The 19,135-nt window shown below is 45.9% G+C and overlaps 1 pseudogene; it reads right to left on the reverse strand.

Moving 5' to 3' along the window:
* Nucleotides 1-5,682: 5,682 nt before the first annotated feature.
* On the reverse strand, nucleotides 5,683-6,223 carry LOC117704598 (large ribosomal subunit protein uL30m pseudogene; annotated as a pseudogene).
* Between the last annotated feature and the right edge of the window lie 12,912 nt (nucleotides 6,224-19,135).

Genomic DNA, 19,135 nt, shown 5'->3' on the forward strand with positions numbered 1-19,135 from the left:
ACACACACACACACACACACCAAACAAATAACAAAATAAAACACCAAAACTAAAAGCAGTGGTGAGAGGATTAAGGAAGATGTCTGGATGTTTATCAACCTGTAGCTCCACACATGTTGGCTTAGGTGAGAACACATGCATACATAGATAACACACACATCACCAAAATACAAAGCATAAGTTTCCTATCGGAGAATTCTCACCTCTCATGGTCAGTGATTCTGTAGCAGATAGATACTGTGTGTGTTTGTGGTATGTGTTTGTGTGTGTAATATGGGCACGTGTGTATGTGTATGAGTGCATGCATGCATGAGTGTGTGTGGTATGTGTTTGTGTGTGTGGTATTTGTGTGTGTGTGGTGTGTGTATGTGTGTATAATGAGTTTGTGCATGTGCGTGAATGAGTGTGTGTGTGTGTGTGGTATGTGTGTGTATGTGGTTATATGTGTGTTTGTGGTATATATGTATATGCATGTGTGTGTGTGTGTGTGTGTGTGTGTGTGTCCATCTTCTAGCTCTTCCCCGGCATCATGCTATCCTGGAGGTCACTGCTTCATGAGCCGGATGTCCCTTCATCCTTCTGCACTTAGATGCTTGGCTCTTATTAGTGAATACTTAAGGGTCTTTAAATTACAGTGGAGGACACACTGTAATGCATAACCTTGAACAACGCTATTCTGTCCCCGGCAATAGCTCCCGGAATTAGAACTGCAGGCTCCAAGGCCAAATGCCTTCCACATTTAATAGATTTTCCAAATTGCCCTCAAAGGGGATTTACCGGTCTAATTTCCCTTCAATAAAACCACCGAATATTTTAATAAGGCCACTGTGTTATTCCCAGAATTGAAGCTATTAATTTTTCTCTTTATTAAAAACGTAAACCCATAATCATGAAGTGCTTCCTGGCTCAAGAAGTTCACGTCTATGCCACAAATATTCTTACAGGTCCAAGTGAGTGGTTCAATCCATACCTTCACGCTTGTTCAGACACTGTCCAAAGGCAGGTGCACTGGGTGGAGGCTTTCGGAGGGCTCCTCTGCCTTGGCTTTGGCCACCCCACCCTCTCAATCATTAACATGCTATCAGAATCGAAGTTCCCTTTCATCCCAGAACAACCTCATCTGAACAGCCCAGAACAAACACCTACTTCAAAGATCAAAATTCCCGGGGAAATGGAAAATGCCAAGGCCAGAACCCATTCACATTTCAGGTACTTTCAGGGAAGAAATACTAACTCCGAGTTCCCAATTTGCCGAAGCAATGGCTCATTAAGGCAAATTGAGATGAGGCTGCGACTGCCCATTTCCCTTCACTCTGAGCAGAACGCCCCATGCTTTCCAAATTGGACACTCAGTACCAAGAGCATCTCAGAATAAAAGGGAGTCTGGGTAGAAGCAGAGGGAGAGGAAGGTGAACCTGGATGCATCAGAGTCGGCCTGAGTATTTTGAAGAACTAAAAATTCAACTAAGCTGGCTTTGGGGGAAAAATGCTCTTTTCTGAGCAAGATCATTTCACCAGGCAGTTTGATTCCAGTGCGATGTGGTCACTATTCCCAAACGACCTCCCCCCAATAGCTCTTGGGTCTCTCCTTCATGTTAGCATCCTCAAGAAAGATGGCTGACAGAAATTGAAGAATAAAAGCTCAAGATGAGGGCATATGCATTTAAGAATGCATGCTGCTCTTCCAGAGGACTCAAGTGTGGTTTTCAGCACCCCCCATCAGGGGGCTCACAACAGCCTATGACTCTGGCTCCAGGAATCTGTCCACCTCTGGCCCCAGAAGGCACTAGTACTCACATGTGCATATAATGCATACACACATACACACACACACACACTTTATTTAAAAACCAATATGCAACTATTTGTGAATTCCAGAAATATGTCTCAGTAGTAAAGCACCACAGACTGAGAATCAAAGCATAGAAAATAGTATGCAAATAGAATCCAAAGTCAAGTTGGCATAGTAATTCTGATATTTGATAAAGCAGACTTCAAATGAAAATTAGTCAGGAAAAAAAAAAAACAAAGCCACTTGTAATGGTGAGCTTTGATTGTCAGTTTGACACAATCTAGAATTACCTTGGGAGGGAATTACTGAGAGATTATTTATATTGGGTTGGCTTTTGTGCATGTTTGTAGGGGATCATCTTCATTAATTGATGAACAAGTTCATTGTGGGTGACACCATTCCCTAAGTAGGAGATTCTGAATTGAGTATGAATGGAGAAGTCAAGCTCAACACAAGCAAGCAAGCGAGCGAGCAAGCATGCATCCATTCATGAGTTCCTCTCTGTGAATGGCTGTTTATAGATGTGAATGGCTGTCTCAAGTTCCTGCCACTGTGACTTCCCCAAAATAATAGATGGAAACTTGGAGTTGTGAGCTAAAATAAACCCTTTATCCCCTGAGTTGTTTTAGTCAGGGTGTTTTTCCACAGCAACAGAAATGAAGCTAGAAACACCACTACATAGTAATAAAGGCTGGAATTCAGCAGGAAGAGGTAATGATTATAAATATATGAACATGAAAAACTAGGAGTCCCAATTTCACAAAATAAACACTAGTGGTCACAAGATGTCAGGTAAGTCCTGTTGGAACAGTGATGGATGACTTCATATTCCTTTCTCATTTCTAGTCAGACCATTCAAACTAAAGATCAACAAGGCAAACACAGAATAAACATAGAGCAAATCCATGGAACAAACAGACTTAACAGATGTATAACCCACGGGGTAGTATTGTAGACATGAGTCACCACACTTTGACTTAACTCAGCACGGTTTCTGATAGAAGACACACTCTTCACTGGTTCCTGGCAAAGTCTACTTTCTGTGCAAGGTTTTTTTTTTTTTTTAACTGAGTATCCCTGATTGACATTGGCTGGTTGTCTGCATTCCTTGTCTTAGATGACTCCCTCTTCAAAGCTCACCGAAATACCATTTCTACATTTACTTTAAAGCCTTCCAAGAAGCCTTCAGTAAGTTCTCACCCATCTGATATACCTGCTTCAGGTCTTCACACAATTTAAGATTCACAGTGAGCTTGTGCATTTACATACAACTTACGATTCACAATGAGGATGGTCACTGACTGGCTTACTCGTTGATGTTCAGTCTTAAATCAGTCAAGGATGATCCTGGTTGCCATATGTAATCTCTGCATCCTCAGCTGCTCCTATCAGAGGGCCAAGCCAAGAAAGTGCTCAGTAATGTGTGTGTGTGTGTGTGTGTGTGTGTGTGTGTGTGTGTGTGTGTGTATGCATGCATATGTGCATGTGTGCATACATGTGTCTATGTGTCTGTGTATGTGCATGCATGTCTGTGTATTTAATATTTATTTATGCATTGGTTTGTTTGATGAGTTTGGGAAGGCTTGGAAGGAGGAAAAGAAAGAAAAATGATACACTTATATTTTGATTTCAAAGATTTTTTTAATGTAAGGACATGAGCAACTGCTTCTGACATGAGACCAGAAAGTCAAAAGTGGCAGAGCCCTGCTGACACTGGGTTACATCACCCCTTGTTGTGGGAAAAGTCTTCCTGGGCATTGTAGGATGCCCCTGGTATTCCTGCCCTGTTCTTGCTAGAAGCCACTATAACTTCTCTAACACTTCATCCCCAGATATTCCAACCACACATATCCAGTGCAGGATCAAAACCATCTTCCCCTCTACCTCTCACTCCATGAAAACTGCAAAGCTCTCTGTGTGTTAGTGTGATGGTTTGTATATGCTCAGCCCAGGGAATGGCACTATTAGAAGGTGTGGCCCTGTTGGAGTAAGTGTGTCACTGTGGGTGTGGGACCCTCATCCTAGCTGCCTGGAAGCCAATATTCTGCTAGCAGCCTTCAGATGAAGATGTAGAACTCTCAGCTCCTCCTGCACCATGCCTGCCTGGATGCTGCCATGTTCCCACTTTGACAATAATAGACTGAATCTCTGAACCTGTAAGCCAGCCCCAATTAAATGTTGTTCTTTATAAGAGTTGCCTTGGTCACGGTGTCTGTTCACAGCAGTAAAACCCTGACTAAGACAGTTAGTTACTTTCTTTCATTGCTGTGGCAAAGTTCCTGACAAAAGCAACTTAAGCAATGAAGGATTGATTTCAATTCATGGTTTGAGGTGTGTCTTAGTTAAGGGTTCTATTGCTGTGAAGAGACACCATGACCATGGCAACTCTTATAAAGGAAAACATTTACTTGGGGCTGGCTTACAATTTCAGTCCATTATTGTCATGATGGGAAGCATGGCGACATGCAGGCAGACATGGTGCTGGGGAAGGGGCTGAGAGGTCTACATCTGCATTGGGCAGGCAGCAGGAAACAACTGTGATCCACTGAGCTTGGGCTTGAGCCTCTGAGACCTCAAGGCCCATTCCCCTCAGTGACAGAGTTCTCCAGCAAAACCACACCCACTCCAACAAGGCCACACCTCCTAAGAGTGCCACTCCCTATGTGCCAAGAATTCAAACACATTATCTATGGAGCTATGCATATTCAAACCACCACAAGGGGATACAGGCCATCATGGTGGGAAGGCATGACATGTGAGGTCATGTCACACCCATGGTCAGGAAGCAGACAGAGGTAAATGCTGAGGCTCGGGTCACTTCTGTTTTTATTTTTGTTTTATTCAGTGTGTGACCCCAGCTTATGGAATGGTATCCACATTCAGGATGGTTCTTCCTCTGTTAAGCTTCTCTGGAAACTTCCTCATGGATCCACACAGAGCTGTTGACTAGTGAGTCTAAATCCAGTCGAGTTGATAGAAAATTAGCGTCATGGTGTGACAGAGTCTAACCCCTAACGTCACAGTCTCAGACTTGCGAGAATTTTTAGCTGGAACAAGAAAATATACTACCAATGTACTCTCCTTGCCATCCCGTCCTGTATAAAACTGATAAATTCTGTTTCCAGAGAAATAAAGAGGAGAAGGAAAGAGGACCCAGCAGGTCTCCACAAGACAATTCTGGCTTCAGACACACATGTAGCTAGGGGAAGTCCCTGAAATCCAAGCTGAAGAAACTACTGTGTAGTTTTCCAAGAGGATGGCTTGGTTAACTTGTGCAGCCTATCTAAGGTGAAGTCCCTCTGACAAAGAATTCGAAAATATCAGCCTCCAGCAATTAGGATTTCTAACATTTGAAATGAAAACACTTGGAACACAGCGGGGAAACAAAGCTATGACCCACTGAAGGGCACACTTCCTCTGTCAGTCAAAGTTCCCCATTGAGCCAGGCCTGGTGACTCACACCTGCAACCCCAGCTCCGGGAAGATTAAGGCTGGAAGACTGTTGGGAGTTTGAACCCAGGCTGGACGACAAGCCAGTTTGATCTAGAAAGTGAGGCCATTCCTCAACCAAACAAACTGTGCTCAACTGAAGAAACATGGGGACCAGGCTGGAAGATGCTCAGTGGTTAAGAGCACTGGCTGCTCTTCCAGGGGACCAGAGGTGGATTCCCAGCACCCAAACAGTGGCTAACAACCATCTGTAACTCCAGTTCTAGAAGATCTGATACCCTATTCAGGCCTCAACTGAGGCCCGAGGCACCAGGTACACAAGTGTTATGTAGACATACATGCAGACAAAACATTCATACACATAGATAAGTTTTTTTTTCTTTTTCTTTTTCTTTTTCTTTTTCTTTTTCTCTTTGGACAGGATGAACATGCACTTTAATGAGAATGGTCTCCTCAGCAAGTGCATCTGTGAGCAGAAGCTGCATGGCGTCAGGACTTTGCTTCTTGCTCCACAGGCTTTAGATGCCACTGCACAGCCACCTCCCCAGTGCTCTTGAGGCCAGTGCTGGACATGGTCTCTTCTGTGGGAAGTCCCTGAGGCAGCTGCAGGGGCTGGATGCATATCAAGAGTTTAACCATTTTCAGCTTTGCATTCTTGTGAATCTCAGGGCTGTGTGCCTTCTGTAGTCTGAACATCTTGATCGTATCTTTTTCCCAATATGGACACATCTTTGTACTTCTTATTCTTGTAACAATGTGCAGTTTATGAGGGTTCTGGGGGTCCCCACCATATTTTTCATGATCTCCAGGTCTAGGCTGAAACACTTTATCTGGAATTCTTGATCTGGTAAATTTGTGACGAATCCATTCTGTACCAATGAGAGATTCTACACTTTTCTTCACAGTCTGTAGTCTGCCTGGAGGCCTCTGAAATACTGTGCGCAGAACCCCAGCCATAAGTATGGTAATTCTTCTCTTTAGAGGCTCTGCCACAAGATCAGGGATGTTTAACACCAATGGTGACCAAAGTGGACAGCATTCCAGTCAGGACTGCATAGTGGGAACCAGAAACCACTACATCCACTCCAAACGTCCCCGCAACCCAAGTTTTTTTTTTTCTTTTAAAAAAAGAACTTTAAAAGAGACACATGGACCTCTTTCCCTCCCGTGTGTGTGTGTGTGTGTGTGTGTGTGTGTGTGTGTGTGTGTGTGTGTGTGTGCATGTGTTCACGTACTGGCCTGTATGTATGTGTGAGTGTGTATGCAGTGGCATATGTGCATGTGTGTATATCAGTGTGTGCATGTGTGTGTGCATGCGTGTATGTGAGTGTTCGTATGTGTGTATGTGTATATGTGTGCACATGTGTGTTCACATGCATGCATGTGTGTTGGAATCAAGCCTACAGAGAGCAAGTATACTTCACCAAACTTTTTAAGTGTCCCTGTGAAACTGCTTTACACCCAGAACCTTACTCTCTTCGAGAGTCTCTTCTATGGGTTTTCTCTTTAAATTGCCTTGTTAGTAGACCTGAGTCTCCCTGACTAACAACCTCAAGGAACAGCACAGACTCAGCATCCAACACAGCATCTCAGGCCTGCCCTTCCTCCCCTCTCATGGGACAAGAAGGAAGGATGCTGGGATGGTAAATGTCAGGCTCCCTCTATGGGGCTGCTCTATTGGGCAGACCATCCAGAAGAAAGACCAAATGCACACACAGGAAGGTTCTATTCAAGAATGTTCAGGTCGGGGTTCTGGAGCCTTCTGCTTGAACATGACCTATTATTTATAGACCAGGAAACATGCTGGGCTTAGGGTGCTGTTGAGGGTAGCTTTTTAAATGTTTGCAATGAATGAGACATTTTCTTCTGATAAAATGTCAAAGAGAAATTCAATAAAAGGAAACTGTGGATAGAGGCCTTTCTTAGCAGAAAAATGAAAGCTCCGAGAAGCCACTCAAGCCAATGGTTAGCCCGAGGCTGCTCCAAAAACGTCACCTCATGGAATGACTAACATCGCGGTGCTCTGGGTGACTGGGCTTTGGGCGTGGATGGACTTCCGTGGACTTCTACATGATCCAGAAGCATCTAGAACTAACTGTTCCATTTGTCCCCCAATTCTCCTAGGAGCCTCTTCTGCTGTTTGGGTGCAGAATTTCCTGCCAAATAACCCACACCTGCGTCCACACAGAGCAGGAACCTCAGGGTCCCAACTGTTGGTGGTTGGGAGACCCAGAGTTGGCTATCTTGTGGGGTCTGGTTAAAGCTTGGCTGTGCCTGTCTATCATGGTTGGTTGGCACACACGCGCATACAAGCTTGATGAAGATGCAGCGTATAACAGAAAGTGGGGCAGCAGGGAAGGGCAGAGGTCAGCTCCCCGCAAGCCGCAGTGGGGTGAACTCGGAAGAGTACAGGAGCTCTGCATTATCTACTTTTCTCGTTGTTATAACAGAAGCTACTTTAAGAAGAAAGGTTTATTCTAGCCGGCGTCTTGAGACAGTATCATCCTTCATGGTCAGGGGGCATGGCAGCTAAATTGGCTTAGTCTAGGGTGGCAGTAGGCAGTGGCTTGTTAAATGTCACCAACCAGGAAGTAAAGAAAACTCAGGCAGAAAATAGGCAGCCTATAACCATCAGGTCCTCGCGCTAACTCTGAGTGTCCAATATCCTCCAGTTAGGCTCCGCCCCTTCCATGGCCTCCCAAACAGCACCCCCTGCTGGGAACTAAGTGTTCAAGTACAAATTTGCCCATATTTGAACCGTAACAAACTTTAAATTCAAAACTCCTAAGTCATTATAGAAGTATTTTATCAGAGTACAAGAACTGGGTGCAGGCTATTTGTTGGGTCAACGAGTAACATGGAAACATTTAGATGTACAGAATGTGGGCCCATTTGTGCTCCAGAGAAACGTCCACACCAGTGTCAAGGGTGGGTGAAATATCAACACAGTCTCTGGTGGAGGTTGCAGGGAAGGGCTGATTGTCATGCCATCGAGGCCCTTAGCATCTCATGATGCAACAAATATGGGGGCCCAGAGTGACACACAAGACTGAGCCTCAAACCACAGGTCGTACAATGGTTAGTGCCAGTGGCTTGACACAATCTAAAATCAACCGAGATGACAGTCTCAGTGAGGAATTGTGTAGATTAGGTTGGCCTGCCCACATGCCCATGGGGACTTTTCTCAGTTGGTTTAGCTGAAGAGGGAAGGGCCACCCTGAAATTGGCCAGCACCTTCTCATGGGCTGGGCCCTGAACTGAGAAAGCTGAGCTCTGGCAGTCATATAGGCAGTAGTGCTATCTCTGATCTCGACTGTGAATGTGACCAGCTGCTTCCGGTTCCTACTGCCCTCACTTCTTGACTATGATGGGCAATAATCTGGGATAATCTGGGAGCTAAAACTAACCTTTATCTCCCTAAGTAGCTTTTGTCAGTGTGTTTCATCATGGTAACAGAAACTAAAAACTGAGACGGGTGTCCTTAGATAAGACTTTGAGGGACCTGGGAGAGAGACGTGAGGGTCCACAAAACAGGGCCCTGTGTGCTTCAGGAGCTAGGGACAATAGAGAGAATAACGGGAGTCTTGGAGGATATCATGGGAGTGTGGGCATCCAGAGCCAACAAGTGGCAATTCCTAATCTCCTCACACCAGATGAGCCCTCAGAATTCAGGCAGCACAGAGAAGGAGCCAGGGGCCAGAGACACAGCCAAGAGCCCAGCTTCAACGGCAATGCATTGAAGGCAGACAAACTCAGGGTCTCTCTCTTGCATGCCTGAGTGATGCACACACAGCTTGGGCTCACGGTGGCCTTGTTCCCAGTCTGGAAATAAGATATAGCATAAGATGCTCCACCATGATGTTTGAACCGTGACTGCAAAGACCACCTTTGCCTGAATCGGTCTACACAGGATCTGGAGCTAGAGTTGAGAACTATGACCCTTGGTATATGTGCGTCAAGTTCAAGCCTTCCCTGGAGAACATTTAGACTTCTTTTTTTTCGATCTGGGACAGAATCTAGTTTGTTGGTTGCCTGGGAGACAAAATGTACTGCTTTGTAGTGCTTCAATGTTAAGAGGGCTTCTGTGTTGTTCTGCAAAGAATCTATTTACCCTGCACCAAATTCCACAGCCCTCATGGTGGTACAGACTAGGGTATTCTCTTTCGTTACAAACTTCTTAGGAAATGAAGATGATGGGGACTTGCTTCTGTTAGCTCTTGCTTTTTACCAAATTCCAAAATAGTTGCAGCCCAAGGTTGAACGCATCAAATCCACAAGGTCATTGTGACTTTGTATTTCATATTAGGCCTGATCACCATCAGCTAAGTACCAGATCTGTGCAAGCTGTGCTTTCATTGCTGTCTCTCTAGTCTACTCAAGCCCTCGAGATGAACAGTGCTGTTCCCAGGGAAGAAACTGAGGCTCAGAAATAAGGGACAGTGCATGAGAAAACAAGATTGTAATCCAGTCCTGCATGATCCCGAAGCTGCCCTCCGCTGCAGCAGGCAGCACCCACGTATACCCTCCAGCCATGTGAGGTTTCATGGCGGGCTGGCCTCAGGCCCCTGCTCCTGATGGTACACATATGGGCTGTGTGCAAGCTTCAGCTCCAGCCCCTGCATCTGCAGAGAAAATGTGAATCTAGATGTCACTTAGGGTAGCAGGAAAAAACTGACATGGATCTTCCTGTGTGTATGTGTACATGTAAGAGTATTGGTCCTTGCCTTCTAGCCTGTTTGAGACAGTCTATAGTTTGCCACTGGTTAGACCAGAATAACCAGCTTCTGGGTACTCTCCTGTCCCCTCCCCCAGCCTCCCCCTCTAGAAGTGCTAGGATTGCAGACACTAATGCTAAGCTTTTATTTGGGTTCTAGGGTTTCAAAATCGGGTCCTCATACTTACACAGCAAGTACCTTTACCCACTGAGCCATCTTCCCAGTCCAGAACTGCATCTCTTATTTGACTGATAGATGCATGCCTCCTCTCTCCGAGCATAACGTTTCTCGATAGCTCAGCCCTTTTCTCCACTGAGACCAGGCGACTTTAGGTTGCACCAAGCTGACATTTAAAACTAGTTCCATGAGCCTAGTTCCTTTATAACTTGGCCAGCATGAGTCACTGCTCTTTCTCATGACAGTCATCCTAGTTGGTAAGTCTTGATTTTGACTCAGAAATACTGCGTTGAGGTAGATGTTCCGGCCACGTGGAGCTGTCCGCGGCCGTGGTGCTGAAACCGGAGAGGAAACGCGGTTTGATGCCTCATAGCTTCCACCAAATGTGGGCGGTGCGAGGGAGGGAGAGGGAAAGGAGAGAAAGATAAGAAGCGAGTGAGGATTCATGCATTCCCATCTGCTCTTGACTGTGGATGTGGTGTGACTAGCCACTTGAGTTCCTATCTCTACCAGCCTCAAGGATGGACCCTGGATCATAGAACTAAAGGCCAGCTAAACCTTTTCTGCCCCCTAAGTACTTTTGTCCGGGTATTTTAGGCCAACACCAATTGTCCTCTCACCCTTACCACTTGAAGTCCCTCTTGTCTGCGTTTTACCTTCTGTAGCTTATATCAAGATCAGACACCCTGCGTATTCCAGTATTCTCTTGTTTCACCCTGTCTGAGAGATACTCACCCAGCCTGTTCTTGGAACCCCTGCCCTAAGGAGGTTGGTCCAAGTGTCACCCAAACCTTAGACAGTCCCTGGTGCAATCCACACATATTAGGTGGTTGGAAGGAGTAAAGGATGAACAACAAAAGCCAGCTTTCTAAGTGTGGGGCCATGTTTTGTACAGATGGAAGGTACTGCATGTATTTTGATGGTATCTAGGTTGATCTGAATCTTCTTGCGCCATGGGTACCATGGAGACCTCCAAGAAGCCGTTGCTCTGAAATAGAATTAAAAGAGGAAATTAGTCATTTCATTTTAAAATATGCACGCATCTGTATAATTAAATGTAAAAATAAAAAGCCTGGAAAGATAGACATTCGTTCTATAACCAGCATTTTTTTTTTTTTTTTTTTTTTTGGTTTTTTTAAGACAGGCTTTCTCTATGTGAACCAGGCTGGCCTCAAACTCAGAGATCCGGTTGCCCCTGCCTCCCAAGTGCTGGGATTAAAGGTGTGCGCCACCGCCACCCAGCTTGTTTTAACTTTTTAACACTCAAACTTCTGATGATTTATCCTGCTTTTTCTCAGTCAGGCTGAGGGCTTTTGGAGGCTGCTGTGATGGTCCAGGCTTCTGTATAGAGCTGAGAACCTAGGGAAGTAATGAATGCAGCTGACCTGTCACTCCTTCAAAAGTCATGCAGTATACACACATAGAAAGAGAGAGAGAGAGAGAGAGAGAGAGAGAGAGAGAGAGAGAGAGAGCAATGTGTGTAAAAATAGAAGATAGTATTAGCCATGTCATACCTGGAGGCCATTATACCATGGCACATGACAAACAAGGATTGTCTTACTTCCTGTGTCCAGAGCTGACACTCTGCAGCTCTCCTTCCAGGTCCCTCTGAATCATGTGCCCTCTGACCCAGGCCCTAGGCATTCAGGAAATATTCCTTAGGATCCAGGACCCAGCATGTCCATACCTGAGCTGGAAGAGAGGAGCTCACACCTTTTGACAGAGCCACTGTCTAACTCGGCTCCTCATAGGTATGGCTCACTTCTTCTGGGAATGTTCTAGAACTTCACGGTGTTTTTCTTGCTGTTATTAGTTTGTCTTGTTTATTTGGTTGGGTTTGAGGCTATTTCATTATGTAGCCCACACTGCCCTTAAATCAGCTATGTATCCCACGCTAGCCTCTAACTCAGGATCCTCAGACCTTGGCCTCTACAGTGCTTGTACCACAGGTGTGCCCCACCATGCTCACCTCAGCCTCTCCTTTTCCCCACAGCATCTGCTTTTGTAAAACACCTGTTAACTCCTGTTTCTCTTTCTCTGTTCCCCCTCCCTCCCATCCACTTCACAACCTGTCAAAAATCCCTTGGCTTTTGTGCTTCTTAACAGCTTTTATAATCCCTTCTGAGTTCACGGTCTAAGTCTTTCACGTTTGCCCTGCAGCTTGCCTCTAAATGTTTAACACCGATAAATGACTTCTGTGTTATTGTAAGATTGTGTGAAGGGAGTGGGAGTGGTATTGCTTTTAGTGCCTGGAAAGGTATCTATTGTTACTGGTTACCAGTATTTTCATGAAGTGAACACCAGGCATGTGTTAGCCAGCCTCCAAAGGGGTCCCCACTAATCCTTACCTCCTGGAATCCACACCTTTATGTGGCCTCAGCACTGAACGGCGGCACTTAACTAATGGATTATTACAGGCCAGCGGTGCATGGGTCTCAAAGCGAAGTTACAAACAGCATCTTGACCTCTGCTGTGTGCTCTTAGGGTGACCCAGCGCTCTGCATGGTCTAGAGAATGACCTGGGATAGCCGTGCTTTCAGTTCTGAATGGGTGAGTTTATTAAGTGTATAGCAAGCAAAAGTAAAAGGGATAAATAGCAAGTGAGGAGTAGATGACAGATGATAGACAGACAGACAGATAGATAAAAGATAGATATAAATATATCAGTGACAGATTATTGATAGAGATAAATTCATACATCGGTGACAGATTATTGGTGAGATAAATACATCGATGACAGATTATTGATTGATAGAGATAGATATAAAGACGGACAGACAGACAAACAGAAAAACATCAAGTCAGGTGCTCACCATATCCAACAGAAAGAAGCCCACTGAGGAAGCTGAACTATCAGCTGGAGTTCTCAACCAAGCATTCTTGCCACAGCTGGACATCTCACTGGACATCTCACTGCTGAGCATCTCACTGGACATCTCACAGCTGGACATCTCACTGCTGGACATCTCACTGCCAGACATCTCACTGCCAAACATCTCACTGCTGGACATCTCACTGCCAGACATCTCACTGCCAAACATCTCATTGCCAAACATCTCATTGCTGGACATCTCACTGCCAGACATCTCACTGCTGGACATCTCACTGCTAGACATCTCACTGCTAGACATCTCACTGCCAAACATCTCACTGCTGGACATCTCACTGCCAAACATCTCACTGGACATCTCATTGCTAGACATCTCACTGCTGGACATCTCACTGCCGAACATCTCACTGCCGAACATCTCACTGCTGGACATCTCACTGCCAAACATCTCACTGGACATCTCATTGCTAGACATCTCACTGCTGGACATCTCACTGCCGAACATCTCACTGCTGGACATCTCACTGCCAAACATCTCACTGCTGGATATTTCACTGGACATCTCACTGCTGGACATCTCACAGCTGGACATCTCGCTGCTGGACATCTCACTGGACATTTCACTGCTGGACATCTCACTGCTGGACATCTCACTGCTGGACATCTCACAGCTGGACATCTCACTGCTGGACATCTCACTGGAAATCTCACTGCTGAAATCTCACTGGACATCTCACAGCTGGACATCTCGCTGCTGGACATCTCACTGGACATCTCATGGCTGCACTCCCTTTCCACCATGGTGGAGCATTCCATGGTTGAACTTCTCTTGTCTCCTTAATCTTCCATTACAGGAACTTTTGTATTATGAGATAGACAATAGTAACTTCAGTCAGAAACAATTTGCCTTCTTCTTTAGCTGTTCTTGGAGCACGATATTTTTGTTCCTGGACTCTTCTACTCTTCTCTCCCTTTCCCCCGTGACAGAGTTGCGGGACCAGCCCATCCCCAGACAAGGAGCTTTGGAGGACACTTTGAGACAAACGTGGTTGGCTCTGAAATGAGGAAGGAGGCAACCCTGCTTCAAGAGCCAGCTTCTCAGCGAGCTCAAGGTGCCTGGCCCATGTGCTGGTGCAGCCTCAGGGGCTTCCTTGAGCATCTCGCTGCTCTGACAAAATGCCTGATGGAAGCAACTGAATTGAAGAAAGATTGATTTGGGCCCGTGACTTAAAAAGGAATACCATCCCTCATGGTCAAAAAACACAGCGGTGGCAGCATGAAGCAGCTCGTCGCGTCTGTGGTCATTAGGCAGAAAGAGATGGATGTTGGGTGCTTAATGGCTTCCTCCCTTTCCTCCCTTCTTTCTTCTGTCCAGCATCCTCGGCCAGGGAAGAGTTCGAGCCATCCTTAGGGTGGACCCTCCTCCTCCATTAAACCTCTCTAGAAATGCCCTCACAGTTTCTGCCTAAGCTGTCCCCTTGGATGGTTCTAAATTCAGTCAGACTGACTATGAAGATTTACTGTGACACAGACCCATCGAGTTAAATCCTTTCTGGGGGGGGGCAGGAGAGGTGACTCAGTGGTTAAGAATACTTGATGCTCTACTCACAGTTGAGAGAGAGGGCCACTAGAAGGCTTCTGTGACAATCCCACCCCGCCCCAGAAAATAACAGCCTAGACAGGAAGCCATGGAGGAGAACTCTTAAAAAGCATGGTAAGGATGCCTAAGTGAGAGCTGCACAATTGATTGCTTCTGGCGAAGAACTCTTAAAAAGCATGGTAAGGATGCTTAAGTGAGCGTTGCACAATTGATTGCTTCTGGCAAGGGTGTGGGTGGAGAAGGGCTCCGTCTTCTTTAAGGGGATGGCCACTGGGAGTTTGACCGGGCTCCAGTAGGTGTATGGGTAACACAATCAGATTTGTGTGGATTTGTTCTGTTGTTTTCTTTCTTCTTTTTTCTGGGGGGTGGGGGCAAGGGTAGTCACAGGGTGAGGAGTGGAGGTGGAAGAACTGAGAAGTAAGTGTGATTAAAGTTCATTATGTGAAATTCCCAAATAATCAGTAAAAATATTATGTTGGGGGAAAAGTGCTTAAAAAACACACTGAGTCATTATGAATTTCATCCTTTTATACAGAAGCTGTTTCATATGTCTTGAATTTAAGTGCTTATATTCAACCTCTTAATTAAAAGTATATGGACATATTTATGAAGAAATAAAAAAAAAATACTTGCTACTCTTCCAAACAACCATAGTTTCGTTCCCAGCACCCACTTCAGGCGGCACCCAGGCCTCTGTAACAGTAGCTCCAGGGAACTGCACACTCTGTTTTGACCTCTGCCACAGCCATACGCCTATGGCATACACAGAGAGATAACACACGCATACACATAAAGATAAACAAATACGTAGATTTCGTCTGAACAGCTGACCAGACAGAATATGACTGATAAAAAAACGTCAGTACAACTTTAAGTTCCTCCGTGGCAGGGGAGCTCACTACACAGGAATTGATAATCGTTTTAATTTACTAGAGAGTCAGCCATGTTTCAATAACACAAAGTTTATTCTAAATGACAGCATCCTAAATCAGATGGAGGTCTCTCTGTCAGAGTCAGTCCTTTCTCCCTGTGAGAAGTCAGCTTTTCTTATCAAACAACTCTCTCCTGAGAGCCAAGAGTGTAACTTAGTGATAGGGTATCTGCTCACCATGCATAAGGCCTGGGCATACACACACACACACACACACACACACACACACACACACGAACACGAACACGTACACATGCATACACACACATGTACATTCACATACATGAACACACACACACGAATACGCATATACACATTCACATACATGTACACACATGAACATACACATGAACATGCACACATACACACACACACACACACAATTCTAGAGGTCAAATCAAAGCCAGTTCTCCACACTTTCTAGGTCATACCCCAGCATCTCAGAGACCTTTAAGATTCTCTACTTAATAAGAGACTCACCTAGGAGCTCACCACTGGGCAGCACTGCCTCCTCCCTCCCCTTCCAGTGCACTCCAGACAGTCACATTGTTTGCCACAGACTCAGAACCTGTGACTTCAGCTCAGACACAGAAATGTGTGGTTCAAAGAAGCCCTTCTACTGTTCTTGCCCGTGTGATGCTAGCTAGGTGGTCCCCTGTCCCAGGTAATGCTAGGTAGTCAGTCCCCTGTCTTAGATGATACTGGGCAGGTGGTCCCGTGTCTCAGGTGATGCTGGACAGGTCCTCCTTTATCCCAGATGTGTTAGGCAGTCCCCTGTCCCAGGTAATGCTGAGCAGGCAGACCCTTGTCCCAGGTGATGCTGGGCAGGTGGTCTTCTGTCCACACCTGAAGATAAGACGCTCTAAAAGCCGATGCTGTTCTTATCCCAGCCCCTGCTCTTATCCCAAGTCATTTGCTCAAGCAATTGCATGGCACAAAATGGGAACGACACTGAATGCATTTACCTGCACAAACGAGCTGTCTTGTGGAATAGAAATGACATTGAAAGCTTTTATGATCACAAAGGAGGGCCTTCTACAAGTCTGAAGCTGGAGGACAGCAAGCTGTGCCACACTGTGTGACATCACGAGGTGTCACATTTCTCTGCCTCTCAAGGCCATCCAGCAAACACCTCAAGGGTCATCTGCAAGAGGCAGGGGCCACTCCCTTCTTCAAACTTTTTGTCCTCTTTTCTACTTTGGCGACTCTAAAAGAATCACATCTGTTTCTTAGTGGTTGGCGTTTATGACCAAGATTATATTTAAGACCTTTTTAGTGTCTCCAAAACTAATGTAAAGGCTGGGAAGACGGCTCAGCTGGTAAAGCACCTGCTGACTTAAGACACGCGAGCTATGAAGCTAGAAAGGAGACAGTGAGAGGGGAGAAGAGGTCTTAGGAAAAAGGGGACATCTTTAAGTGAAGCTAGTAAAATACAGCCTCACTTGTGAGGTCAAGGCAGAAGGGGACACTACAGGGAAGAGAGAACCCAGCAAGATTGGGGCAGGACGGGGGAGACAGTGGGCAAAGGAACTAAAAGAACAAAGTATGTTCAAAAGTCATAATGACGCCAAAATTCAAAAGCATATATTGCTTCTACACTTTTCTGACATGATACTTTGTCCTTTTCAATTATGGAGAGATAGAGAAACAGAGACAGAGAGAGAGACAGAGAGAGACAGAGACAGGCAGAGAGATAGAGAGAGACAAAGGCAGAGAGACAGAGACAGGCAGAGACAGAGAGAGACAGAGGCAGAGAGACAGAGACAGGCAGAGAGACAGAGAGAGACAGAGGCAGAGAGACAGAGACAGGCAGAGACAGAGAGAGACAGAGGCAGAGAGACAGAGACAGGCAGAGAGACAGAGAGAGACAGAGGCAGAGAGACAGAGACAGGCAGAGAGACAGAGGCAGAAAGACAGAGACAGACAGAGACAGAGACAGGCAGAGAGACAGAGAGAGATAGAGACAGGCAGAGAGACAGGGAGAGACAGAGGCAGAGAGACAGAGACAGGCAGAGAGACAGAGAGACAGAGACAGGGAGAGACAGAGACAGACAAAGACAGACAGAGAGACAGAGAAAGACAGAGAGAGGCAGACAGAGACAGACAGAGAGGGGGTACAGAGAGAGAAATACACAGAGATTTTACATCCCCCAAGTCAATTAGCAGATTCTTCTGTGTGACAAACCAGCACTTCACGATCTGCAGAGATGGCTCCGGCTCAGCAGACATCATCAGCTACCCAGGGGCACTTAGCTGGGGTGTCAGCCTCCAGCAGGCCAACCAGGCTTGAGCATGAGGTGGTCACTGTTCTAGAAACAACAGCAGGAACAGGGAAGGCCTTTGTGGGCTGAGTTTAAATCACACGGGCCATGACTTCTGCTCAACCCTGTTGATCAGAGTTTGATCTACATGCTAAGCCAGAGCCAGGGGATGGAGAAACAGACTCCAGCCCTGGGTGGGAGGAGACTTATCTGTCCATTTTGACAAGCTTCTCTATGAATGGGTCACTTGAGGGATGCAAGCCAGGGAGTACTGGTCTGGAGCAAGGGAGCAATGGCTCCTCAGACACACATGGTCCCCAGCACAGCGCTTCACTCTGTTGATTTGCTCAATTACATAAGCTTTCAGTGCACAGGACATGGAAATATTGACCACTCGCTATCCCAAAGTGACTTCCCACCCAGTATATCCCAGATCTCAGACTGACTTCCACCCAGTATATCCCAGATCTCAGACTGACTTCCACCCAGTATATCCCAGATCTCAGACTGACTTCCACCCAGTATATCCCAGATCTCAGACTGACTTCCACCCAGTATATCCCAGATCTCAGACTGACTTCCCAGCATATCCCAAATCCCAGCAACCTCCTGCCCTGGTCTATTCTAAATTCCAGAATGATCTCTACCCCAGTATATCCTAAATCCCAGCGTGACCTCTGACTCCAGTATAATCCAAATTCCAGAATGACCTCCCGCCCCATTGTACGTCAGTTCCCAGAGTGACCTCTACCTCAGCAAGCTGCAAAGAGCCAGCACAACTCCAGCTGCACCCTGAAAATGCTTTGTTTTCCCAAGAAATCTCTCCATTCTTCTCACCCTGCGTCCTTCTCTAACCAACAGCCAATGGAACAATCTGCACGGCTAAAGGGCCTTAGTTGGTAACCTATAACCCGGATTGTGAACAGGCACTGCTCTGGGATGGGATTTACATGCTACCGTGTTGGTTCCTCGGCTTGCCTCTCACTCAGGGTCTCTCAGGCCCAGAACCCGTGCCCTCAACTGCAGATCTGTGCATGCTGTGTTTGCATAATACTCTTTGGAGATATGTTCATTGATTTGTACATTTTGTACAATCACCGGTTCGTTTTGAATATGCTGACAATGTTCAATAAGGAAATAAACCAACAATGGTTCGTTTCTCTGCATTTAGCCCTGTGTTCCCCCAGTGTGATGGAGGAATGGCAGCATCCCACAAGAAGCAATTTGCAGTCGCACAGAGGCGTTTGGTTGAAAGGTAGAAAGACTCCATAACTCAGGAAAGTCGTCTTAAGTACTTACATTTGCAAATTACAGCTTTCACAAAACTACTTGAGGCTGTATCGCTGCCTCTGTGATCATGGCCATGGGAGAGCCTACAG

Source organism: Arvicanthis niloticus, chromosome 2 (genome assembly GCF_011762505.2).
Source record: "Arvicanthis niloticus isolate mArvNil1 chromosome 2, mArvNil1.pat.X, whole genome shotgun sequence".
NCBI classification, from domain to species: Eukaryota; Metazoa; Chordata; class Mammalia; order Rodentia; family Muridae; genus Arvicanthis; species Arvicanthis niloticus.